This window comes from Carassius gibelio, chromosome B3 (genome assembly GCF_023724105.1).
Source record: "Carassius gibelio isolate Cgi1373 ecotype wild population from Czech Republic chromosome B3, carGib1.2-hapl.c, whole genome shotgun sequence".
NCBI lineage: Eukaryota > Metazoa > Chordata > Actinopteri > Cypriniformes > Cyprinidae > Carassius > Carassius gibelio.
The window spans coordinates 34,852,482-34,880,129 of NC_068398.1; the positions used below are offsets into that span (position 1 = coordinate 34,852,482).

Below are 27,648 nucleotides of genomic sequence, written 5' to 3' on the forward strand. Positions count from 1 at the left end.
GGAGGGGTAAGTGAAGTGTCAGGGACCATTACAGGGCGCCTTACATTTAAAGATACATAAATGAATTTACATAAAATTACATCAAATACACATTTTACCACATGGTACCTCTAACAGATGAATGTATGAAATCATGGATTTAATTATAAATGAATTATTAAACAACTGCACAGAAAATCTGCTTAACAGCAATTACACTCCCACCAAAAGCACTAATTTACTCGAAATGTGAGAATTTTCTTAGAATACAGTATATGAAAAGAATTAGATTCATGCCCTTTAGTCCTAAATGAGTTTAGTTGTGATGTGTATGTGACTTAATTGGCTTCAAGTAAAGTAACTACCTTGTGAATAGGCCTTTCTAGGTAAACTGATCTAGTTTGTGGTTTTCCCTTAACAAATGTAGTGTCACTGACTAGTAGCTTCACCTTTCGCACAATGCCATCCGAACTAGGGTAAGCTTCGATCACTCTTGCAAGCTTCCATTCATTTCTTCGAGCATTGTCATCCGCTGAACCTCAGTAGCTCTTCTGTATCTTCTACATTTTACACACTTGTAGATGTGTGAAGAGACCACGTTTCCACATCCCAAGATCCATACCCCATTTGCACGCAACTCATTCATGGTTATGCCTCTTCCTTGGTGATGTACACGTTCATGATGATGTTTAACGAGCAAGGCTGACACATGAGATTTCTTTGGAAGCATTATGGGATGCTTAACATCATGATGCAATGTTGATTGAGATAGTCGTCCTCCCACCCTGAGGACATTATTCTTGTCCAAGAAGGCATTTAACTTACGCAAACTGTTGTGCTTGTTCAGAATACCTTCTTTCTGGAGTTTGATCTTTTGGATATCTTCAGCAAAGGCGTCTTCTTGCACCAGTTTGATAATGCCTATTTCAGATTCTTTTATTTCTTCAAGACTAGTTGCTTCATTCGTTCTTGGCTGAACTTTCTTGAATTCTCTGATGAATCTCTTAAGCCTGGCGACAGCCTTCACTGCCCTGGACCAATCTGAAAATTTTGTAAAGTGGTTCACCATTGAATTCACCTCCTTCGTCTTAACTATGCAAACGTGTACTTTCCTAAGCTCTGGTTTCTATTTCTCCCACCGTTTCCTCTTTGTGTGGGAGATTTCTCTGCCACAGAAAATCGGTTCCCTTTAGCCAGTTAGACTCTTTTAGCTGAATGGCACTCAGCCCTCGTGAGGCATGGTCAGCATTCGGTTGGCTACAAATGTGTGAAGTCTCTTGGCATCGTTATTCACATAGCCAAGAACCACCATCGAATCAGTCCAGTAATATTCTTGCAGGTTTTCAACTTCAAGTTTCCTTCTGATGAAATCACCATTACGGACCGAAGTCACAGCTGATGACAGTTCAAGCCTTGGGATAGTCGTTAACTTGGTAGGGGCTACTCTCGCTTTCCCCATAATGAGTGAGCAACTGACCTGCCCTGTTTCACTTACTGCACAGAGATATGAACATGCACAATATCCACTGAAGCTTGTTTAATGATATAACCTTCATATTCATCCGGAAGAAGGAGGGGGAACCGGCGCACAATCAAACATCACTTTAATATTCAAAATAAACACAAAACAGCACACCAGCCCCTCACGGACGACTGGTGTGCATAAATAAAAACCAAAACATAAACTAAGATCCCAGGCCTGGTCCTCTCTCGTCCTTCACTATCATCGCTCCAGTTTTATACTCTTCCATCTCCTACGTGGGACTCGAGACCGGCGGTGGGGCGCATGTGCAGCTCATCTCCAATCACTACACCTGGCCTCACTCCTCGTTCCCACGCCTCTCCGGATTCCTTCACGGAGCCAGCAGGCTCCGGCCCCCTGGCGAACGGCGCCGACTCCTCCGCTCCCTCACGGACGAAATTATACAGCGCTTCATGTTTAAACATGCAACAATTTCTTAATCAGTTTACAGACAAATGTCTTTCCCCAGTAAGTTAAAGGACAGGTAATGAATAACAAAAATGCATGTTGTTTTATTAAAGGAAAAATATATATTTATATTGAAAATAAAATTTAAAATATAGGCATAATATATGAAAATATTGACATTTTGCATATTAATCCATGTAGCCTACCCCCCTAAAATAGGCTACCACTTTTAATGCTCCGATGCAAAGTAAACCACAATTTCTTTTGAATAATATAACGCATAATTAATATAATATAAATAATAACTGCACACATTTTAAATATGTCAAATCTAACATATGGTTTAATACCATGTAGATTAGAGAAAATATAATCACAGGTTCAGGCACAGGCTTGACATTTATCCTACTTGAATTCGTTCTAAGAAATGCACATAACTTCATAAGTAGCAAACTTTTGTCTGTGGATATTAAATATTAAATATTTTAACTACAGTGTTTTTCTTTAATTTTCCCTTACTGAAGCCATCAAATCTAACACATCCAAGTACACCCGGCTGCAGCCTGCAGATCGAGCCCCGCCCCATACCTCCTCTGATTGGTTCGATCGTCTTTCAAAGACACACATGATAGGAATTGTGTGCGTAGTTGGTGTAGGATGGAGAATGCTGTTTAAAAAGCTAAAAATGCTGTACAGTTTTACAAAGCCTTTACTATAATGCAGTTTTTTTTATTGTTAACGATTTACTATGTCTGATTTATTGAATCAAGAGATGTTAGCTGCTGCAAGTTTACTCTTCTTGACCAGATTAATTCACAAATGAATAATTGGGTCATTATAAAAGCACGCTTAACGTGAAAGTACGTGGCTTTATGCATTAAAACAGTGTTTTAAAAAGACCAAACTCAGTTAACAAATGATTAATAAAGCATTCTATTCACAGACAAGCAGAATACAAACACAAAGCATTTAATTTCCACCCATAACCTGCTTGTCTGTAAATAAAATGTGTTATTAAAAATGTTTACTGAGTTTGGTCTTTTTAAAACACGTTTTAATGCATTACGCCATGTTACGCATTTTGCTTTTAGTCTAATGGGAGGAAAACGCTTAACACGTAATTAAACACATTACATTCTTATTCTGGACTCATCGAACTGTCAGTGAATAGAATGCTTTATTATTAATTTGTTTACTGAGTTTGGTCTTTTAAAAACACAGTTTTAATGCCACATTAAATGTAGAATGTCCCGAATCATTCCAGCTGATTGAAGACAATCGGCTCAATGGTCACAAAATGGATATCGGAGAAGATACCAATTTAATATAAATAGATGATACTTTATAAAGTTTATCTCAATATTTTACACTAGCAACAACCTGAATCTTCCTACTCTCTCCATAGAGGATGCAGAACATCTTGACTTGCCTATCTCACTGGAGGAATTACAACTAGCGCTAAAAAGTATGAAGAGAGGGCGATCCCCAGGCCTAGATGGTTTGCCGGTTGAGCGTTATTCAGTTTTGTGGGAGACTTTAGGTCCTGGCTGGATTCTATAAACTTTGCTATTGAACAATGGCATTTCCACAATGACCTTAACACTGCTCTTATTTCAGTTATCCCCAAACTGACAAAGACCCTTCTGACTGTGCAAGCTACAGGTCCTAAGTTTATTAAAAGTATATTCCATGTGTTTTGTGTGGGGCCAGTGGAGTACATGTATGTGAGAGAGGAGAAGTGTGAATGTGTGTGTGTGAGAGAGAGAGAGAGAGATCAGTATTGTGTGTCAGTGATATAAAAAAACCATGAAGGATGAATCAATGCACATACGTTTTATCAGGATACAGTTAGGAGCATTATAGACATTATGAAAGTAAACACAGCAGTGTTGGTAGCCTTATAACGTGCCTGTGTGAAGTCAGCATCGTGTCTTTGTAACTTTACTAAGGCTCATAACAAAACAGTTATCGTTGTGCTATCGTTTCACTTCATGTCTAACAAAATATTCATTGATAATTTAACGTGTACATTTTACCATTTTAACTATTAACGTTAAGCAGAGACATACAGTGAGTGTGACAAACACTTTTGTGTGATGGGAGTGAACTATTGAGATTAATGCACTTTTGATCTACATTTTAATGTATATGATTGGTCCATTTGATCATGTGATTTTTGTATTCTCCTTGTTCTTTTAACACGTCTGTTGATAGACTAATCAGTGACCTAGTGTCATAGGTTGGTTACAAAAAGAGGTGGAGACTGTTGCCCTTTAAGACTGTGCTTGAGAGATTGACAGGTGTCTCGTTTGGATTGCTTCACTATGTGGAAGACAACGCCCTGTCAAGTGGTGTGTGCCGTTGCTGTTATCTGAGAAGGAACACAAGAGCAGTGATAACTGAACATTTTACGGCTGTGCAGAAAACGGTGATTTGAAGTGTTGTGAAGACTTAGAGCAATCACAGATGCAGCTTTTGGAGACAAGTGAGTCGGCGTGTGTTTGGAGTCAAGTGTATCAGCAGTTGACTAGCAGAGTAACCACGTTTGGACAACCGCGTTGGAGACGAGTGAGACTGTGACGGAGGGCTTGTGCAACGCTGGAAATTGACTAGACTGGGTAGTGGGCACTGCTACCCAGTCATACTGTGAGTACAACCCCAGTTTGAAGATCGTTTGATGGATGTTATGGTGACCACCCTTACGAAAATTAACCATGGTTTTACTACAAATAAAACCAAAAAACCATGGTTACTGTAGTTAAACTATGGTAACCACAAATTAACCATGGTTTTGCTATATTAACCATAGTTTAACCATGGTATTTGTAGTAAATCTGTGGTTTTACAAATGGCAGTCAATACGCCAAAAAACCATCGGTTACTACAGTTTTACTATAATAAAACCATGGTTATTTTTCGTAAGGGCATTTCCGGCATTTAATTCCTAATTAATAGAGACTAAGAACTAATTGCCAGTGTACTAGCCATAGCTCTTAGTTTTCCTGTGTAGTTGTGTGACTTATTTGGTTGCAGTGTATATTGGTTGGTGTGGGTATTTGTGTGTGCACAAGTGAGAGTGGTAGTAGGCTACGTTAGCTTTTGCTAACATTGGAGGTTGAGTATGGCCATGGGAGGTATGAGACTGCATGTGCTGCCATAAGTCAGCTTGATAAACCGAATCCACGTCCATATAGGCCTGACTGGAAAGCGGAGTTAAAGAGGGAAATTTTGGAGGAAGTCAAGGGCCAGATTCAAGAGTTGACTCAGGAGGTGGTAAGAGAGTTGAGGACTTCTAATCGTGCAGCCCCTGTAAATCCTGCATCCGTGCAACAGCCGGCTTTTTCTGTGCCAAGAAGGAGAGAATATCAGTCGCTTAACCGATGGGACCCTGATGGTAGACCCATTTGTCGACGCTGCCAGCAACCAGGCCATGTGGCCCGTCATTGCAGAGAGAACAGAGAGCCCAGACAAGCTTTAAACGAGAATGCCCTGTTGTAGAGGTCCAGACAACAGGGTTGCGTGCTCCAATCGACAATCAAGAGGCCTATTCCTTAATTGATAACCACTCCTTTATTGTTAATTGTCCTATAGTGAATGTTGTGATTCAGAACGTTCCTTGTAAAGGCCTGTTAGACACTGGGTCGCAGGTAACTTTAATGCGGCAGAGCATGCTAGAAGAGACTTTTCCTAACTATAGATTGGGTGATACCCCTCTGTTGACACTGAGAGCGGCAAATGGTCTAGAAATACCTTATGTGGGGTACGCATTATTGGACTTCGAAGTGGCAGACATCCAACTTCAGGGAAGGGGTGTTGTGATTGTGAAGGACGAATTTTCCACTAATCCCTTAATTATTGGAATGAATGTTATCTCCTCATGTTGGAATGCTCTTTTCCAGGGCTCTGCCCAGTCTTTGTCACTTCAGAACCCTACAGAACAGCAGGTGTGGAAACAGGCCATGGCAACATGTCAACGTGTTGCTGCTTGGGCTCAAGATGATGGGTTCCTGGGCTATGTGTGGCCAGCTAGTCATCGCCGAAGATGGATCCCACCCCAGAGCGAGGTCATTGTGTGGGGCCGAGTCCGGATGGGCCGACAGAACCGTAGTTACTGTGGATTGGTGGAGCCCCTGTTAGAGCTGGACGGGTTGGCTGCTGCCCGGACTGTGGCTATCGTTAAGGATGGTAGGATTCCTATCAGATTGTGTAATTTGCAGCCTTATAAAGTGTCCGTAGGCCGGTACCAGAAGCTTGGTCGGCTGTATGAAACGTCTGGCGTGGACATTTATGGCCAAAGAGATCTTGAGTTGACTTCGAGCACAGCTGGGGTCGTCGATGTTCGTGTGGTGGAAGCTGGAATCCCGGAAGAGGAGGTAACTGTTGATGGGGTGAGTCCATTGATGCTTGGATCTGAATTAACTGATCAACAGCGTCAAGTTTTTGATGCACTTGTGAGGAAGTGGAGTGGAGGGTTTTCTAAGAATGAGTATGATCTGGGGTTTAATGAGACTGTCCAGCATAGGATCTATACTGGCACTGCACCTCCTGTCTGAGAAAAGTTTCGCCCTCTTCCCCCAATGATGTATAAGGAGATGAAACTACTGCTGGCAGGTATGTTGGAAAGAGGTGTAATTTCTGAGAGTAAGAGTCCATGGGCAGCCCCAATAGTTATGGTCAAGAAGAAGGATGGAAGTTAGCTCTGTGTTGACTATAGAAAGTTGAATGCCATTACCCATAAGGATGCATTCCCTCTTCCCCGGATAGAAGAAACCTAGACCACCTTAACTCAAGCTGAATGGTTTAGTACCCTTGACTTGACTTTCCTTAGAAAGCCACGTTTCTAGCATTTGTAAAACTGCATTTTTCCATCTCAAAAATATATCTAAATTACGGCCTATGCTCTCAATGTCAAATGCAGAAATGTTAATCCATGCATTTATGACTTCAAGGTTAGACTATTGTAATGCTTTATTGGGTGGTTGTTCTGCACGCTTGGTAAACAAACTACAGCTAGTCCAAAATGCAGCAGCAAGAGTTCTTACTAGAACCAGGAAGTATGACCATATTAGCCCGGTCCTGTCCACACTGCACTGGCTCCCTATCAAACATCGTATAGATTTTAAAATATTGCTTATTACTTATAAAGCCCTGAATGGTTTAGCACCTCAGTATTTGAATGAGCTCCTTTTACATTATACTCCTCTACGTCCGCTACGTTCTCAAAACTCAGGCAATTTGATAATACCTAGAATATCAAAATCAACTGCGGGCGGCAGATCCTTTTCCTATTTGGCGCCTAAACTCTGGAATAACCTACCTAACATTGTTCGGGAGGCAGACACACTCTTGCAGTTTAAATCTAGATTAAAGACCCATCTCTTTAACCTGGCATACACATAACATACTAATATGCTTTTAATATCCAAATCCGTTAATGGATTTTTAGGCTGCATTAATTAGGTAAACTGGAACCGGAACACTTCACATAACACCGTACTTTCTACATCATTAGAAGAATGGCATCTACGCTAATATTTGTCTGTTTCTCTCTTGTTCCGAGGTCACCGTGGCCACCAGATCCAGTCTGTGTCCAGATCAGAGGGTCACTGCAGTCACCCGGATACAGTACGTATCCAGACCAGATGGTGGATCAGCACCTAGAAAGGACCTCTACTGCCCTGAAAGACAGCGGAGACCAGGACAACTAGAGCCCCAGATACAGATCCCCTGTAAAGACCTTGTCTCAGAGGAGCACCAGGACAAGACCACAGGAAACAGATGATTCTTCTGCACAATCTGACTTTGCAGCAGCCTGGAATTGAACTACTGGTTTCGTCTGGTCAGAGGAGAACTGACCCCCCAACTGAGCCTGGTTTCTCCCAAGGTTTTTTTCTCCATTCTGTCACCGATGGAGTTTCGGTTCCTTGCCGCTGTCGCCTCTGGCTTGCTTAGTTGGGGTCATTCCATCTACAGCGATATCATTGACTTGATTGCAAATTAAAACAGACACTATTTCAACTGAACAGAGATGACATAACTGAATTCAATGATGAACTGCCTTTAACTATCATTTTGCATTATTGAGACACTGTTTTCCAAATGAATGTTGTTCAGTGCTTTGGCCCAATGTATTTTGTTTAAAGCACTATATAAATAAAGGTGATTGATTGATTGACTTGGCGAGTGGCTATTGGCAAGTGGGGGTGCATGTGGACGATCGCCAAAAGACCGCTTTTACAACTCCGCTGGGGCTTTTTGAATTCCAACGTATGCCGTTTGGCCTTTGCAATGGACCAGCTACGTTCCAGCGATTAATGCAGCATTGTTTGAGTGACTATATTGTAGACTTTCTGTTGGTCTATTTGGATGATGTCATTGTATATTCCATAGATTTTGACACCCATCTTCATCATTTGGAGCGGGTATTCCAGCGGCTGGCACAGTATGGACTGAAGCTGAGGCTGGACAAGTGTCAGTTCCTTCAGCAACAAGTGAAATTCTTAGGGCATGTAGTAGACAAGACCGGCATCAGCCCAGATCCTGGTAAAACCGTGGCGGTACAAGAGTGGCCTGTTCCAACCACCATTCGAGAGGTGAGGGCATTCTTGGGCCTAGCTGTGGTGTCATTAGACTTCTTCAGCAGATTCATGTCAAAACATTTCAGTCATTGTTGATTTGTTTACTCGTTATGCATGGGCTATCCCTACGAGCAATCAAACTGCTAAGGTGACAGTCAGGGCTTTGTGGGAACAGGTTGTCCAGACTTTCGGGTGTCCCTTAAGATTCCATTCTGATATGGGCCCAAATTTTGAATCCGCATTGATGAAAGAATTTTGCTATCTGTATGGTACAGTTAAGAGCCGAACAACTCCTTACCACCCGGCTGGGAATGGAAGAGTAGAGAGGGTGAACGAGACATTGTTGGGAATGCTGCGTACGTTAAAGAGATAAGCAGGAAAGTTGGCCAGAATTTCTCCCAGAGTTGATGCAGGCGTATAATAATACCATACATGGGGCTACGGGGTTTACACCTTCGTATTTGATGTTTGGTCGTTCCTTGCGGACCCCTGTAGATATGACTCTAGGAGTGGGAGTAGGACAAACTAGAAAGGATTTGACTGGGTGGGTAGAAGAGCACCATGAAAAAATGAGTTGGGCTTATGCAGTAGCAAAAAGAGCCATGGATAAGACTGCAAAAATATCAAAACGGATCTATGATCGTGGTGCCAAAGCTACCCCATTGTTGGCAGGTCAGCGTGTTTGGGTTCGGGACCGAAATAGACAGGGACGTGGGAAGTTGTGCAGTTGGTGGGATCCTACACCTTATGTTGTACTAGGGACTCTGGGAAATACGGGACTGGTGTATCAGGTGAGACCAGAACAAGGGGGAAAAGCGAGAAGTTTGCATCGAAATGCCCTTAAGCTGTGTTCTGCTCCGGAAATAAGATACCCGCAACCTGTAGTGCCTGAAGAGACAAGGCAACAGTTGGATCCCATGCCTTATAGCATGTGGGTTGCCTCAGAGCCTGATCATGTGGATGCAGAGAATCAAGTTAGACGTTCTGTACGTCCGAATTTAGGGCAACGTCCTCTGCGGTATAGATGAAGGGTTCGTTGCTGTTATCTGAGAAGGAACACAAGAGCAGTGATAACTGAACATTTTACGGCTGTGCAGAAAACGGTGATTTGAAGTGTTGTGAAGACTAAGAGCAATCACAGATGCAGCTTTTGGAGACAAGTGAGTCGGCGTGTGTTTGGAGTCGAGTGTATCAGCAGTTGACTAGCAGAGTAACCACGTTTGGGCAACCGCGTTGGAGACGAGTGAGACTGTGATGGAGGGCTTGTGCAACGCTGGAAATTGACTAGACTGGGTAGTGGGCACTGCTACCCAGTCATACTGTGAGTACAACCCCAGTTTGAAGATCGTTTGATGGATGTTATGGTGACCATTTCCGGCATCTAATTCCTAATTAATAGAGACTAAGAACTAATTGCCAGTGTACTAGCCATAGCTCTTAGTTTTCCTCTTTTTGTAGTTGTGTGACTTATTTGGTTGCAGTGTATATTGGTTGGTGTGGGTATTTGTGTGTGCACAAGTGAGAGTGGTAGTAGGCTACGTTAGCTTTTGCTAACATTGGACTGGAGATACTGGTAGTTGTTTCTTATTTCTCTTTAGTATACAACTGGCTGGATCTGTGGAGACCTATGCGTGGTGGGACCAACCCAGAACATTCATTTGGTTGACCATAAGGACATCATATCGGACTGTACTGAGGACTGCATCTTTTTAATATTTGTTTTAATATCTCTCTCATCCTGATTTTATGGTAATAAAATTTGTTATTCAATCTACTACTGTTTAGTGTCAATCGTGCCCAGCCCTCAGTCAATAATTGAATTAGGTGAGCTTGAATTGGGTCCTAGGTTTTTGTAAACAACCTAGGTGGCGTAGTCGGCTACTTATGTAAGTGGGGTTTAATACCAACAGTGTTGGTGCTAGTAAGTATTATAAGAACAGCCCTTGAACCATCCCCCTTTGTGCCACGCCACATTTGGGCTAAGAACTGAATTTTAAATTACTTACAGCCATGGCAGATAACTTCTTCCTCTTCTGGGCAACTGGCAAATACAAAAAACAACTTCTTCTTCTTTCTGGCGATCGCAAAACAATATTTCCTTCTTTTACCAATTTAAAAACAACACAAAACTTCTTCACTTCAGTCTCCTTGACGCTTCTTCCTGTTTGAAATTTAATGAGAACGTGACGTAGACGGATATAGGCGCGGCTTATGATGATACATCCGGGTGGGCAGGGTTGGATGTGTGACGTCTTTGGATGTGGGTGTGGTTTCTGACGTCACGCTTGGATGTGGGCGGGGTTGGATGCCAACCGCAGGCTGCAGCGAGCATAGACAGTAAAAGAAATGGACACAGCGACCCCATTGGAACTCAATTGAGACAAGTGAAGCCCAGTTTTAGCAAACTGCCATGTTAATCTTGCAGAGACGGCGAGCTTGAGCGGGGAGTTCTTTGTCGTGAGTGAGCAGGAGTAAGTATTCTGAATAATTATTTTGTATAGTATTTTAAAATGTAACGCCAGTACGCCATATTAAGTTAATTGCCTGCGAGCTTCTCCTCCTTTCTGTACGGTAATACGACAGAGAGACGAGTGGTTATGACGCAATCGTTAGCCTGTTTTTTACAAAAACTGTTTATACAGGGCCATAATGTAACATGGAAGGTAATGGAGCCCTTTATACATTGTTGTGTATCTTTAGAAATAAATAATGGACAAACGGAGTCTTTAAACGCCTCAGATGTAAAGTTATTCGCTGTCAAATCATTCATCATATATCATTGAGCTAATGCTGTTAAAGAGAGAGAGAAGTCTAGGACTATTCCCTAATCTTGGAGCTCATTATATTGAAGTAAATATCCAAACAGCAGAAACTGACTAATCTTTAAAGTCACAATTCTATAATGGTCAAAATTACTCAGGCCAATGGTATTTTTTAATGACATTATTTTATTACTATTATTATTTGAATAATTGTAGCTTACATAAATAGGTAAAGCAAAACAAATATTCGGATTGTCCCTTATTTTCCCCCTTGTTTTCCTAAAGAATAAACACGTATTTTTTTACAAGAATAAACATGATAACATATTATTAATTAATAAAAATCATTTAAGCAATTAAAACCTTTTTTTAAAACTTGAATTTAAATACTATTAAACTAACTTTAAATTCTCAAAGAGTTTATAAGTAAAAAAAGTTCTAAATGAACTTGTGTTAACAATATAATTAGAACTAACAATATAATTCGATTTTTTTAAATGAACAATTCCTGTATAAAACGGGACAGCAACCTTTATATCAGTGGTTCTCGACCTTTTTTTCCAGCGAGCCGCACTATGGTCTAAGTGCAAGTTTACGCAATATTACGTCAGCAATACAAACCAACCTGATTTATAATATTATAGCCTAACTATTATGATATAATCTATTACATTCATTGAAATAAACAATTCTACTCACCATAAATAAAACACCTGATGCTGTCGGGAGCTGACCAATTTTGTGAGATTCAGCTTGAAAGGAGTAACACAAAGAAGTTGCGATTGTAACGCCTGTGTTCTACTTTCCGCATGAGCAATCCAGACGCGGACACGGCCAGCGCGGACGCAGACTTCGGCTATTAGCCGTGTTTCCACTATCGAGCTAGGACCGGGCGTGCTAGTGCGTGCCAGGGCCAGTCGCGTTTCCACTGTCACTTCCGGGGCTTGATTGTGCCTCGCCGGGGCTTCCTCGGGGCCAACGGCCAGGTTTTTTCGGCCCGACGAAATCTTTGGGCCAAAGCGGGCCAGCTGGGGCTAGAGGAGGGGTTACGAACAAAGGCGGAGTTTCTCCGTGTCTGGAGAGCGTCAGCGCAGATCATTTCAGAAAGATAACAACTTTAACACCAGCATTAAATACATTTTAAAATCAGTTGAGCTCAAAACTCATCTTAGTCAGCAGCGAGTGTTTGAAATAACTTAATCCGATGTGGATTATAATCACTAAACAAGGCTGAAATATTTATAAGCGATGTAAAAGACTATGCACGATAAACATTAACATTACCATGGTAAATATGACCGCTTGGAGAAATCAGACGTCAGCTTCTTATTCTCTATCACAATTGTGTATTTATTAAGTAACATTTTATCTGTCGTCTTGTTTCGTGAGTTTAGCTCCACGTTGCATATCATCAAAATATAATAATGATTTTTGTTCGGGAGCTTTTATAAAAATAGAGAGTATGTGCTGTTGATCATTTCAGAAAATAGCCGCTATAACGCCAGCATTAAACGCTTTATTTAAATAAGTTGAGCTAAAAACTGACTTTCAGTCAGCAGCGAGTGTTTGAAATAACTTGATCCAATGTGGATTATAGGCTTATCACCATACAGGGCAGAAATATTTATAAGAGATGTAAAAGACTATGCACGCTGGGCATTAACATTAAACATGGTAATGACCGCTTGAAGAAATCAGACGTCAGCTTCTTATTCTCTATCACAATCGTGTATTTATTTAGGCTAGTAACTTATATTATCTATCACAAGCCTCGTCTCGAGAGTTTAGCTCATGTTGCCTATTATAACAATATAATAATGTTTTTGTTCGGGATCCTTTATAAAAATAAAGATATAATTCATTCTTAATGTGACTTAGGCCACTGTGACTACAAATAAACAGAAACAGACTCGCTGAATAAGCAGGCTATTTTCATAAGTGTTAAAAATAAATAAATAAAATAGAAAGTGTATTTATGTTTGATTAATTTTGAGTCTTGATAAATTAAATCAATATGATCACTGTATCACTTATTCTATAGTTAAAACATCGATGCTTTTGAATTAGAATAGGCTATATAACAAAGCATGCAAACAAACGGCCGCTTTTATCATGTTCGTTTTGTGATTGCATGTTCCAGTGACTTATTTCTAAGTTTTCTGATAACTTCTCTAGTGAAATGATGAGGTTGCATGACGTTGTTCTGAGAGGCGTGTAAAGGGCGTGTTTTAGTGACGAGCAGCGGAGCTTCAAGCTCCACTGTGGAAACCCTGCGCTACTCTGGCCTCGGTGCTACTGGCCCGGGGCTATGAGCCCCGCCCGGCCCGCTTTATGCCCTGGCTCGCACTGGCCCGACAGTGGAAATGCGGCTAAAATGTATACTTCTGAATGCGCAGGCTGATGGCCAGCTCTGCAACTGCCCAGAATTATTGCACATCTCACTGTCTTTATATTCTTTTACTGACGGATTGCACAGGTTTGAGTAGCAATGAGCTTCTTCACTCTGCCTGGCTGCACATGTGCAATTTTGCTTTTGAAGCCAACTGACCAGGCGCACCTGTCCGCGAGGTCGTCTGAGCCTCTGCACACACTCTCCAATGACGATTTTTACTTCACGCCTACCTAACGGTCCATAGCGGACTCGCAGACGTAGAAATCCTTAAAAATGTTGTTCATGATTTAGGAAGATGGGTTATTTTACACTGTAAAAAATTTCACGTAAAATCAACAGTAACTTACTGGCAACAAATAGCCAGCAAGCTTCAGTATCTTATTCCACGGTAATATTACTGTAAACCTGACTACAGTAGTTCACAACATACTGTATAATAACTTACAGTATATTTATACTGTAAAATTAATTACAGTTCATGTTTTTGCACTGTATTTTAAAATACTGTAAAGTTACTATGCAGTATAATTGATTACGGTAGTTTTTATATTCACATATACTCATCTATACACAACATATAACTAACTACAACCTGTTACATGCTTAAAAAAGAATGAAATATAAAGGCTTGTATGCAAATAAAATTTCACACAGTTATATTACTGATTATTAAATGTCACGTAAATTATGACAACACTCAGAAGTCCATTTAAAAACTTTTATTACAATTGAATTCATTAAATGGTAAAAACACTCTTCAGACTTGACAGGGCCAATGCAGATCCCAGGTTTTTGCTGCCTATAGAGAACAAAACACAAAAATTAAGTTGCACTACAGCTTGACCGACATCAATGTGATAAACAGACTTGAAAATGACTTACCTCTTTATTAACTCATCAGCACGCTGCAATGTCGAACAACATACACGCTGAAAGAAATGAAAAACATATTCAACACTGCATAGACCTACACAGAGATATTCGTTTCACCATGCATCCCCAGATGTGGAAGTGAAAGAACATTCCATAACCTGGCATGTTGTATTAACACCACTGTGTGATTTGTCAGCACTTGGTGTAATCACTGCATGGTTACGATACATATGTGTACGAAGGCCAACGGCAGTTTTGAAGTTACATGGACACTGGAAAAATCCACAAGAGAATCTATAGTTTGCAAGATTCCTGTGTTCCTTAGCAAGTCTGACAAATTCTGGAATAGACTTTACTGAGTACTGACACACTTTGCAAGATAAAGGCATTTCTAATCTTATTTCCAAACAATTTTAACTTTAGATGCAGTACTTACCCATCCACATCTGGTGACTTCACCAATGATTTTTACCTGTAAGACAAAGAGAAACATGGATCAGTTAAAACATAAAAAGGTTACAAAACAATTCCAATATGTAGAATCAAATTAAATAATTTGAAAACAAATTTCAAAGACCAGAAATGACAAGCTGTCAACTTAAATGCAACTTAAAAATAGCACAAAAAAACTTAACATATAATTTAAGTAAATCAAATAATTGAATGCTAGTATTAATTATTCAACCTGTGCATTTCATTTATTACTTGTAAAAAAATGGCTAATCTATTAAATTATTATTATTTATTTATGTACCTATTACAATTAATTTGAGATCTCTTGGTGTCCTAACAGAGACCCGATTTCGAGGGAGAACCTGATTTGTCACAAATAAGAAATGAGAAGCACCCAAAGTGACAAGAATACGGGGATTATAATAGCCATTATCGAGAATATCACACAATATCAAATATACAACTAAATTATCCGCAGTGCGTTGGCAGTGGCTGTATTCAGATATTAATGCACTTGAAGAAGTTAATGAAAACGAGTGAGCAAAATCATGGGAACGTCTGGTCTGAAGAAGGACTATACCGAGACGAGGGAATTAAACCGGCCCGACTTTCACTGCCTGTGTATTCACTTTAAATGAATACATCGGTTGTACTCACGCAATAAATGCATAATATAACTGAAAACACTGTGATTGTCCCTTCAAGTCGTGCATAACATTAGTGTAATAGGTCGATTTCGAACATAGCTTTAGGTTTAGGCGCGTAAGGCCTCGATCGCGACAGGACACGCACACGGTGAAAGTTACACACAAATGTTCAGAAAGAAGAACATTTCGATTACTTTGTTCTAAACTTGAAATTATTAACTAACATTAACAGCAAAGCTTGTGATAATTAATATTTGGTTAACGTTAGAATGTTTGTGTTACAGACTACTATCAAACTCACCATCGATTATTTAGTGGTAACGTTAAAACGAATATCTTCCCTTTGGGGTGAAACTTTTTGAAATACACATCTTTAAGATACTGAATAAAATTGTATATCTCACCTGACTGGTTCTCGTTGGTCTTGTTCATCCTCAAAGGCTCAGAAAATGAATTGGAAAATGAGTGCAGGCTGACGGTTTAGATGATTGGTTGCCAGGTATATCGCGTACGATTCCGCTCTTTATGTAATTAGTGTGTTTAATAGAAAGCAAAATAATAATATTAAAAATATATCATGGGAATTGATTTTATCTATTTACCTAGCCTATATTTTTGACATCTACATCTCTACAACTACCTCCCACCCACAAAATTGTTGGCTATAACCTATGAGATTAGGTGGGTTTTGTGTCAAAATCTGGCAACCATGAAGATACGCAATTAAAAAACACCCACATAAATCATTCAGCTTTGTTTAACTATATGCCAAATGCCTTAATATATGGGTTACCATATGAAACGATGTATTATAAAATTCCTTACAAATAAATATATAATTAATAAATAAAATTCCTTGTAAGTTGGATTATTACTGTCATCAATTTAACAGTAATATAAGGATTACTGTAATTATTTTCCCACTCTATTGTTTTTTTCAAAGAATAGCATAAATTGACAGCAACTGTCCTGTAAATAGTTTCTACAGTAAGACAAAGCTGGAAATACAGCAATAATACTGCAAAAGTTATAAAATTGACAGCAACTTACTGTAAACTGTTTCTACAGTAAGCTTTCTCTGATAATACAGCAATAATACTGTGAAAACAACAGAAATCGTTTACAGTGTAGTTATCGAATTTATGGAAAATATTTTCATTTTGGGTAATATATATGGTCATAATAATAGTCTTAGAAATACACATCTTTTTGCAGAATTTGATGAACAAATAAATGACTTATTGATTTCTTTCAGCAACGCTAAATTAATTTTGGGGGGTGACTGGAACTGCATAAGTGACCCCATCAAAGACTGCCAACCTCAAAGATCCTTAAGAGGCAATTATGGAGAGTTTAGTAATCTATGCATGCATTTAAACTGTTGTGACATATGGAGACTAAAATATCCACAGCAAATCCAGTTCACTTGGACTAACAAAGATTTATCTAAGAGATCCAGGATTGACTTCTGGCTTATTTCAAATGAGTTGTCAGACAATGTGGAAGAAACCAAAATACAGCCCTCAGTATTTTCGGATCATAATATGATCACTTTAGTAATATGTATAAGGGGTCAATCAATAAAATATAAACCAAACTATTGGAAATTAAATAATATACTTTTGAGTGATAAAAGCTTCATTGAAAAAGCCAAAACAATCATAAATGAAAATTTGATAGAAGCAAAAAAATACAGAATATATGGAAAATATTGGGAGTATACAAAATTTCAAATTCGTAATATGGCCATTGAAAGGGCAAAAGAATTATCTAAGGAAAAAAGAATGAGACAAGATAGAATACTCAAGGGAATCATTTCTATTTTTTGAAAAAAACGAGCAATCACAAGCTGACATTAATATTTTATTTGAATTACAAGCTGAATTGGACAGTATCTATCAAAATTTGGTACAGGGAGCCTTTATTCGATCTAGGCGGAAATGGATAGAGCATGGTGAAAGGAATACAAAGTATTTTCATAATTTAGAAAAAAGAAATGTTAGTGTTAACAGTATATATAAACTTAAAATTAATGATCAGATCTCTGAAGACCCCTCAAAAATTTCTAATTTTGTGGAAGATTTTTATGTAAAACTATATTCCAAACATAACAGTTGTCAGAGCTCATATTTCCTCTCATGTATAAAAAGTGTGGCTCAAGGTATTGATAAAACTCAGAAGGACATTTGTGATCAAGACATATCCCTAGAAGAACTTAAAAAGAACATTAGTAAATTAAAAGATAATAAATCCCCAGGGAATGATGGCCTAACAGGTGAATTTTATAAAGCATTTCAAGATTACATCTCTGAATTCTTATTATTAGTTTTTAAGGAGGCTATAGAAACCTGTAGACTTCCCCCAACTATGTGTCAAGGCTTAATTACATTGTTACCTAAACCCAATAAGGATCGTTTGCTTCTTGACAATTGGAGGCCTATAACTTTAATTAATAATGATGCAAAATTGCTGGCTCATATTTTCGCGCAAAGAATAAAGTTATGCTTAGATACAATAATAGATGACAGTCAGTCTGGTTTTATGCAAGGACGGCATATTAGTAACAATATTCGATTAATCTTAGATCTATTCGATTATAAGGATTTAATAACTGATAATAGTTACATTCTATTTATAGATATATACAAAGCCTTTGATACTGTGACACATGATTTTTTATTTGATGTTTTAGATTTTTTTGGTTTTGGTCAATACTTTAAAAGGGCAATACTAACTTTATATAGTGACTGCAATAGTTCAGTTAAACTTCCATGGGGAACTACTCGTAGATTTAGCATCTCCCGGGGCATAAAACAAGAAGATCCGGCGGCTCCTTTCTTGTTTCTTCTGGTCATGCAAACTATGGCTTTATATATAAATAATGACTCGTTTCAAGGTATCAAAATTATGGAAAAAGAAATTAAATGTTGTCAGCTAGCTGATGATACTGCTATTTTTTTAAAAGACATTTCACAGGTTAAAAAAGTTATAGAGTGTCTCAATATATTTTCTAAAGCTTCAGGATTATCTTTAAAATGTAAAAAAATGTACTCTTTTTCCACTTAAAGACAATGATACTCCTTTAACTGAATTTGAAGGTATTCCAGTTAGAGAGGAAGTTACGTACCTTGGTATTAATATCTGTAAAAATCAATCAGACAGAGTGCAATCTAATTTCCAACCCCTTATAGTGAAAACCAAAAAGAGATTTGATATGTGGCTCATGAGGGATTTATCACTCAAAGGTAGAGTTCTTCTGTCCAAAACTGAGGGGCTGTCTCGTTTAGTCTATCCTGCAAAGGTGTTAGATGTACCAAAATCTTGTATTAAAAAAATTGATTCAACATTATTCAACTTTATATGGAAAAACAAGTCACACTATTTAAATAAAAATATTTTATGTAATTCTTATAATCAAGGAGGTTTAAATGTGCTTGATTTTGATACTTCTAATACAATCTTCAAATTGAACTGGATTAAACACTATATTAAGCATACTGATAAACTATGGTATATCATTCCGAATCTTATTTTTGAAAAAGTTGGTGGTATAGAGTTCCTCTTAAAATGCGACTTTGAGGTTAACAAGCTCCCCATTCAGCTATCCAATTTTCATAGACAGGCTCTTTTATGTTGGCTTCTTATATACAAACATAACTTCTCCCCTCACAAACAGTTAATTTGGAATAATAAAATTGTTAAATATAAGAATAAATCAATCTTCTATGACAATTGGATTAAAAACGATATTCTAATGGTCTCACAACTGATGAATAATGAGGGTTACTTACTAACATATACTGAATTTTTAAACATATTTAGGATTCCAATAACTCCAAGGGAGTATAGTATTGTCTTTGATGCAATTCCAGAAGGTTTATTGAGACTCTTGAGAGGTAGTAGTGAACCTCATAAGCAATCAATAAATAAAAAACAGGTCTTGTTAAACGGAGTTGATATAAAAGATAGTAAATGTAATAATAAGTTCTTTAGATGCTTGGTTCACTTCCCTGCTACGCCCCGAAATAAATATTTTTGGAATGAACACTTTGGAAATATTAATTGGAGATTGATTTGGACTTATAATAATAAATACTGTATTAATAATAAAGTTTTTGAAATATACTTTAAAATTATACATAAAATTTACCCAACAAATGAGTTCCTAAAACGATATAAAAATGACCTTTCTGAATCCTGTACATTTTGTAAAAAGGATACTGAAACTGTCTTACATCTTTTCTTTGAATGCTTGTATGTGAAGTTTTTTTGGATTGATGTGGAATATTTATTTAATATGTTGAGTGGAATTAAAATTTACATAGAGAAAAAGGATGTTTTTTTTTATTATGACAAAAAAGAGACAGATAAAAATCACAGTTTTGTGTTAAATCTTATTTTATTACTTGGTAAGTTTTACATACATAAATGTAAATGGTCTGAAAGGATACCCAACATCTACCATTTTAAGGCTGACATGAAGATTTACTTTGAAACACTGAAAGGACTTTCAAACCGCAAAGCAATAAGAACTATGGACATTATCAAAGAATTACATTTCTCTTCTTTATTTTAATTATATATGTACACCCCTTTTTCGTTATGTTTTTGTATATGTTTGTGGTCTTTTTTTGTTTTTTGTTTTTGTCCTATGATGCTTTGTAATCATATAGAATATTATTTGTTAAATATTTGTATTCATTGTACTACTTGATGTATAATTCTGGAAAAAAAAAAAAAAAAAAAAAAAAAAAGAACACACGAAAAAAAAAAAAATTAAAAAAAAAAAAAAAAAAAAAAAAAAAAAGACTCGCAGACGTAGAAAGTTTGACAGCGGGTTTAAGATGCAGGCTTGCATGGCCTGACGCGCAACATTTCAGAAAATGTGCGTTCACAAATGTAGCCTATTTTGACTCAAATATGGAAAGCACTATTGAATTTAATAATATGAGGTTCTCTCTTGAGATATTTGCCACATTTCTTCAATTAAGGATTGTTATATAGTGTATGGTGTTTCCATTTATCTGAACTTCTTCAAGTGAGTTGCAGGGCAAAAAAAAACAAAACAAAAAAAAAAAACACACAAAAAACAACGAAAATCCAGCACTTCTCCTTCAATACTGATACTGCGACTGTTGACAGTTTGTACATGTTCATTCGCTGGCATTTTTTGAATTTCTTTTTTTTTTCTCCCTTAAAAAACAAATGTGTCCATCCATTCTGATGCACAATTTTACCTTACAGGCAATTTACCTAATGGCTGTTGATGACTATTTGAATTGAATTCTGCCAAAGTGCGCGCTTGTATGTGTTCGTTAAATGCTTATGCCAGTGCTCATGTCTGAAAATAATATATGAAGAAGAAAAAAACACTTAAAAACATTAGGATATAGCTTATATTTCATTAGTAGCATTTTTTTTTTAAATGATGTAAACAATAAAATTGTACAAACTGATAAATGTTTTTTTTTCAGCATGTTGTGCAGACCGCATTAGAATTCGTGACGGGGCGCGGATTGAGAACCACTGCTTTCAAACATTTTTAAATCGTCCACAGCTGAGCTTTGCGGGAGGCTGATCTGCGCCAGATCACGTGAAGTGAATGTAATGAACAAAGTCGTTTTCAGATGCAAAGAAAGAAAAAACAAAAAAACAAACACATGGATAACCTAGATTAGTGCAAAATAATTATAATTAGTACTGTTAACCAAGAGTAACACATTTTAACGGATTAATCTATTTTCATTTGCTGAATGTTTTCTTTATTTTTAATTTTTTAAACACGCAAAAAAATAAACCAGAGTTTGTGAGAGGAAAAAAATAGGCTATAGGCTCAATCGGGAGAAATCAAACGTTTCCATATTTGTGATGTTGCCCATTTGAAGCTTAACTAGGCTATTATTAATGAGGTAAATAGGCTGTGTGCGTTTCAGTATTGATGAAAAAAAAAAATCATAATTAACAAAATGTCAAAGTGCTCACGCCGAATGTCTGAATGAATCGAAATGAAAATGAAATTAAAACATTTAGCTTATATATAGGCCTTATATTTATTTACTGTTTAATAAAAATAGCATGCATATGATCCTTTGTGTTAAGGTCTTCTTTTAATTTTTGTTTAGTAGACTATGGTCTAAGACTATCCTACATTTTAAAAATTAACAAATTGTAAAAAAAAACATTTTTTTTTTTAAATGTTACAATGTTATATCAATGTTATTGTTGTTTTACTTCCTTCTTTTATCTCATTTTACAATTACATTCATTTCGCAATGCGTCCCTTTGCGCCACCTGGCGGTAGTTTTGCGAATGATTTTAACACGCGACTGAATTACAGTTACCACCGCGGTACGCGCGGCCGTAAGCCCCAGAAAGGCTGGCCACCTACTGTACTACAGGATCCAGACTGTCAACTCAAGACACTGAGGTGAAAAAATGCAAAATAAATTATATGCATGTGATGTGAATTATATTATATTAATATTTTAATGCACTAATTCAGTAAGGCACACAATTTTTTTGTTGAAAATTATCCAACATGAAAGATCAGATGCTGCAGTTGCTGTTTTTTTTTTTTTTTTTTTTTTTGATAAATGTCACCACAGTTTAGTTGTTTTAAAAGTTAACAAGTTAATCAGGTATTTTGGGACATTAGATGTGCTTGTGTTCAGTAGTTTGGTGCTTCAATAGTTAACATTTATAATTGTGTTATTGAAGACATATCTAATGAAAAATATTCAATATGACTAATCATCCTGATTATTTAAATGTTATTGAATGCACTGTACATTAATTTCTATCAAGCTCAGATTCACAGCACTGTAGATCTACTACAGCAGATCTATCACAGGCCACAAACATGTGATGTATGTCAGGAGATGATCAGTGATAATAGAGCACACACACAAATGTCTGAACCTGCAGTTCCTCTCATAATGAGCAGAATTACTGTTGCATCAACACAGACATCAGTTAAAAAAAATTCTAGAGATGGTCTGAACCCAGATCATGTTCTCTGTTAGTGGATCAGCAATCCAGTGTTAGGTGAATTCTGCTACATAATAATAGGAAGAGTCGCATCAAAAGACCAACTGAAGTTCTTGCTATGAATGCTTAGCTGTCACAGGCTAGTTATCTCTTTTGAAGTTTGATAATATTTAAATGTTCTGTGATGCAATGCACATTAAACTGATTCCAGCATCATCTTCTCTTCTGCAGTTTTTTGGGTCCTGCTGCAGACGAAGGCTGTCAGTATGTGTCTGGAATTGTGAATAAAAACCCGTTACTCCTGAGTGAGCTGAATCTGAGTGGACATGAACTAGGAGACACACGAGTGAATCAGATCTCTGCTCTACTGCAGGATAAACACTGTACACTCAACACGCTGATGTGAGTATCTTAAAAAAAGTAACAAGATTTAAGGTATTCATTTGTCTAGCAATATTGTATGTTTTAAATACTACAATATTGCTAGATTAGTATGTATAATGATAGGATGTGAACATTCACGTTTCACATGACTAATATAGAAATATTTGTGATATTGTCAACAAGTAGAACATTATAAAATATACTAAACATTAATAAGTATTAATCAAATGTATGTATCATAATATTACGTATTAGTATTGTGCTCTCATCTAACTTGAAGAAGGGGCTATTTTACAGTACTTTTCAGTTCATAATATTTAATGCTACAACATCTACGCACTGCAGTCTTCCAATTTTGCTTAGCTCAATAAACAAAAGAACATCGTTGTGAGCTGTGGACATTTTGTCGCTCTTTTAGACATCACCTCTTCGAATGCCGACTTCCCGGGAGCTCATTTAAAAACTGAAAACCTACGCTTCACGTCTCAATAAGTCAGGCTCGGATTGGTTCTCTTCTCTCATGCAGTCTCGCCTGTTCCGTTTTGCCGGTTCTTTTGTTCATTCCTCGCATCTCTCCTGCTGATTTGATTTTCGTCACAATATATTTTCCTATATTTCCTATATTTATATTCAGTATATTTTCACAGTATATTATCGTCCTTTATTCGTTGATGATAATGTCAATCAATTTAGTCATAGTTTTAGTCTCCATCAGTGCCTTCTATTTTAGTTTTCGTTTAGTTTTCGTCCGCAAAAATATATTCGTGACGAAAATAATGACGAAAATATTTAGTCAACGAAATTAACACTGCATGGAGGGCACCTTTTACTGCCCGAAATCGTCTGGTGCTTCCTCTGTCTTCACTGCCCTCGATGGCGGAGTGGCCAAGGGGTATGCTGGGATTCCCCCAGTGGAGTGTTCTGTTGCGATGCAACTGTGTCCTCAGAGCACATCCGCATGGCATGGTGGTCCTAAGCTTCCCTCCAAGGCCTGTAAGTTCTCATCCACGCTTCTACCCTGCACGCCATGACCCCCTTCAAGTCTACAAGGTCAAGCTGCTCAAAGAGCTTGTGGCCACGCTTGTAGCCAAGGCTTACAGAGCTGTGGGTCAGGCCGCTTCTGCCCTGCATGCCATGGCCCCCCTTCAAGTCTAACAGGCCAAGCTGCTCAAAGATCTGCACGGGATACAAGGGGATTTGCAGGAGGCGTGCACCACTACTGCCCTGGCTCTCCGGGCAATGAAGGTTACTGCATGCTCCTTGGGTCAGGTGATGTCCACTTTGGTGGTCCAAGAGTGCCACCTATGGCTGACCCTGGCAGACATGAGGGAGTCTGATTGGACCCATCCTGCCCTGGCAGCCTGCTGCTGCCCACTGAAGCAGTCTCCTCAGCCTTTTCGTTGTGAAGGTTCTCCCACCTGGGTTCTCCTAATTGGGTTCTCCCATTCGTGTCTTTATGAAAGTCATGGAGGGAGCCCTGGCTCCTCTCAGGGAACTAGGTGTCTGTATCCTCAACTACCTCGATGACTGGCTGATTCTAGCTCACTCTCCTAGAAAGGACCTCTACATCCACTGCCCTTGATGGCGGAGTGGCCAAGGGGTATGCTGGGATTCCCCCAGTGGAGTGTTCTGTTGCGATGCAACTGTGTCCTCAGAGAACCTCCGCATGGCATGGTGGTCCTAAGCTTCCCTCCAAGGCCTGTAAGTTCTCATCCACGCTTGTGGCCAAGGCTTACAGAGCTGTGGGTCGGGCTGCTTCTGCCCTGCACGCCATGGCCCCCTTCAAGTCTACAAGGCCAAGCTGCTCATAGAGCTTGTGGCCACGCTTGTAGCCAAGGCTTACAGAGCTGCGGGTCAGGCCGCTTCTGCCCTGCCGGCAGCCATATCACCCTGGAGCCCAAGACCGTTTGCCCACTGAAGCTAAGCAGGGCTGAGCCTGGTCAGTACCTGGATGGGAGACCTCCTGAGAAAACTAGGTTGCTGCTGGAAGAGGTGCTCACCCTGTGGTCTGTGTGGGTCCTAGCACCCCAGTGTAGTGATGGGGACACTATACTGTCAACAAGCACCATCCTTCAGATGAGATGGTAAACCGAGGTCCTGACTCTCTGTCGTCATTAAAAATCCCAGGATGTCTTTCGAAAAGAGTAGAGGTGTGACCTCAGCATCCTGGCTCAATTTGCCCATTGGCCTCTGACCATCATGGCCTCCTAAAAATCCCCATATCTGCTGATTGGCTTCATCACTCTGTCTCCTCCCCACCAGTAAGCTGGTGTGTGGTGAGCGTTCTGGCGCAATATGGCTGCCGTCGCATCATCCATGTGGATGCTGCACACTGGTGGTGGATGAGGAGATACCCCCTGACTATGTAAGCGCTTTGAGTGTCTAGAAAAGTGCTATATAAATGTAAGGAATTATTATTATTATTATGAAAGACAGCGGAGACCAGGACAACTAGAGCCCCAGATACAGATCCCCTGTAAAGACCTTGTCTCAGACGACCACCAGGACAAGACCACAGGAAACAGATGATTCTTAGCACAATCTGACTTTGCTGCACCCTGGAATTGAACTGCTGGTTTCATCTGGTCAGAGGAAACTGGCCCCCCAACTGAGCCTGGTTTCTCCCAAGGTTTTTTTCTCCATTCTGTCACCGATGGAGTTTCGGTTCCTTGCCGCTGTCACCTCTGGCTTGCTTAGAATCAATTTAAACAGAAATAAACAGCAATCAGAACGTTTTTAGGAATAAAAAAAAGAACGTTGTTAAGAATTAAAAGGTTGTTGTATTTCTATCAAGAATCAGGACAAATTGTAAATAAATCATGAAGTGTAAATAATTTGATTTTTCTTTGAATTTTCTTTTCTGTTTTGAAGACCAATTTGAGAAAATTATCCAAAGGTATTCAGACACTCTTTCTCTGTTTTTGTTTTATTGAGACTGTGACTTTATTAAATAGTTTTTTTCTGTCTTCTCTCTTTCTCTCAATGTAGGTTAAGCAGCTGTTGTATAACAGATGATGGTTGTTCTGCTGTGACTTCAGCTCTGAAATCAAACCCATTACACCTGAGAGAACTGAACCTGAGTGGGAATAAACTACTAATAGACTCTGGAGTGAAAAACCTCAGTGATCTACTGATGAACACACAATTCAAGCTGGAGAAACTAGAGTTAGTATCATCATACTATATTTTCAATGAAAAAATAAATTAATAATAGTGATGATATTATTACACTTTTTTTTGTTTTTTATTAAAATAATTTAATAAACTAAATAATAAAGTATAATAATACTATTTTATTTTAAAATAAATGTGAATATTGAGTACAAATACTACTATTTTATAGTAAACTTAATAATAAAGTGCTGATATTTTTTATTATGATTTATTATTATTATTTTATTATTTTTATTTTAATTTTCTTTTTCAAACTTCAAAATCAGCAAGGTTTTATTTCGGCGGGTTGCCGGAAAGTAAGTCTATACACTTCTGGGTTTAGTCTAAATAATGAAATGTCACAGTTTTGCGTTGTGCTTTGAAAATGTTAACGGGTAGCCTAGATTTATTCTTTCAGTTTGAATAGAACTTTAGAAGATAGAATATAATCTTATAAAGTACAGTTTGTAGTTTAAGGCGCGCTCTGAACTAATTTACAGCGCATTTCTTATTATATAATAATAAAAATTAAAAAAATGAATTCATTGAATTGCTACATGTACTGAGTTAAACTAACTGAGACTTGTTGTAGCACTTGTATATCATTGTCCTCATTTGTAAGTCGCTTTGGATAAAAGTGTCTGCTATTTTGTCGCATATGCACACCTGCAGACCACTCATGTGCACCCATTTTTTGTGCATATTACATTTACATTTAGTCATTTAGCAGAAGCTTTTAGCCAAAAGCGACTTACAAATGAGGGCAATGGAGCAATCAAAATCAACAAAAGAAGGGCTTTTAAATAATGTAATAAAAAGAAAACAGATAGAACAGAAAAAGAATAGAGCAAGCTAGTGTTAGAGGGCCTTTTTTATTTTGCTTTTGTTAAATGTATGATAAATTAAAAGAAAACAGATATAACACACAAATAAGGTTTCTGGCTGTTTTTGAAGGAGTTATGTTTGATGTGCCTAAATGGATGGTGAAATTGTGATGAAACAAATGGTTTGCTGGAACCACAAGCATTTATATCTTGGCAAGGTTGAGTTGAAGGTGACTGTCCTTCATCTAGCAAAAAAATATCTGCTTGACAAGCCGAGATGTGAACAGCTACCATCAGATCATCAGGATGGAATGAGAGGTAGAGGTGAGTGTCATCAGCATAGCAGTGGTATGAAAAGCCATGTTTCTGAATGACAGAACCTAATGATACCATGTAGACAGAAGGGGTCCAAGGACTGAGCCCTGGGCCACCACAGTAGTTAGATGTTGCAACTTGGACACCCCACCAAAGCCCCTTTCACACTGCATGTTGGACCCGGAAAATTGCCAGAACATTGCTGGGTCACTTTCAGTGTGAAAGCAAACTTGTCCCGAGATTGATTCCAGGATTGAGACCTAGTAACATTGCAGGGTTCAGTCCTGGAACGTGCGCTGTGTGAACAAAAGCCAGAACTAATGCCATAAATGGTGTGTCGTCGTGATGTCGCAAGTTATCGCACGACACTT

General features: G+C 38.3%; 1 protein-coding gene and 1 long non-coding RNA gene across 5 annotated transcripts in view; both read right to left on the minus strand.

The window, feature by feature from the left end:
* The window catches only part of LOC127953350 (zinc finger protein 271), a 408,540-nt gene that overhangs the window by 101,382 nt on the left and 279,510 nt on the right, over positions 1–27,648 (minus strand). The window lies entirely within an intron of this gene.
* LOC127953495 (uncharacterized) lies at positions 14,394–16,738 on the minus strand. Its single transcript, XR_008153258.1, has 4 exons — positions 16,019–16,738; positions 14,951–14,986; positions 14,524–14,570; positions 14,394–14,440 (listed from the first exon to the last, which is right to left on the minus strand). It is a non-coding gene; the product is annotated as an uncharacterized LOC127953495 (long non-coding RNA).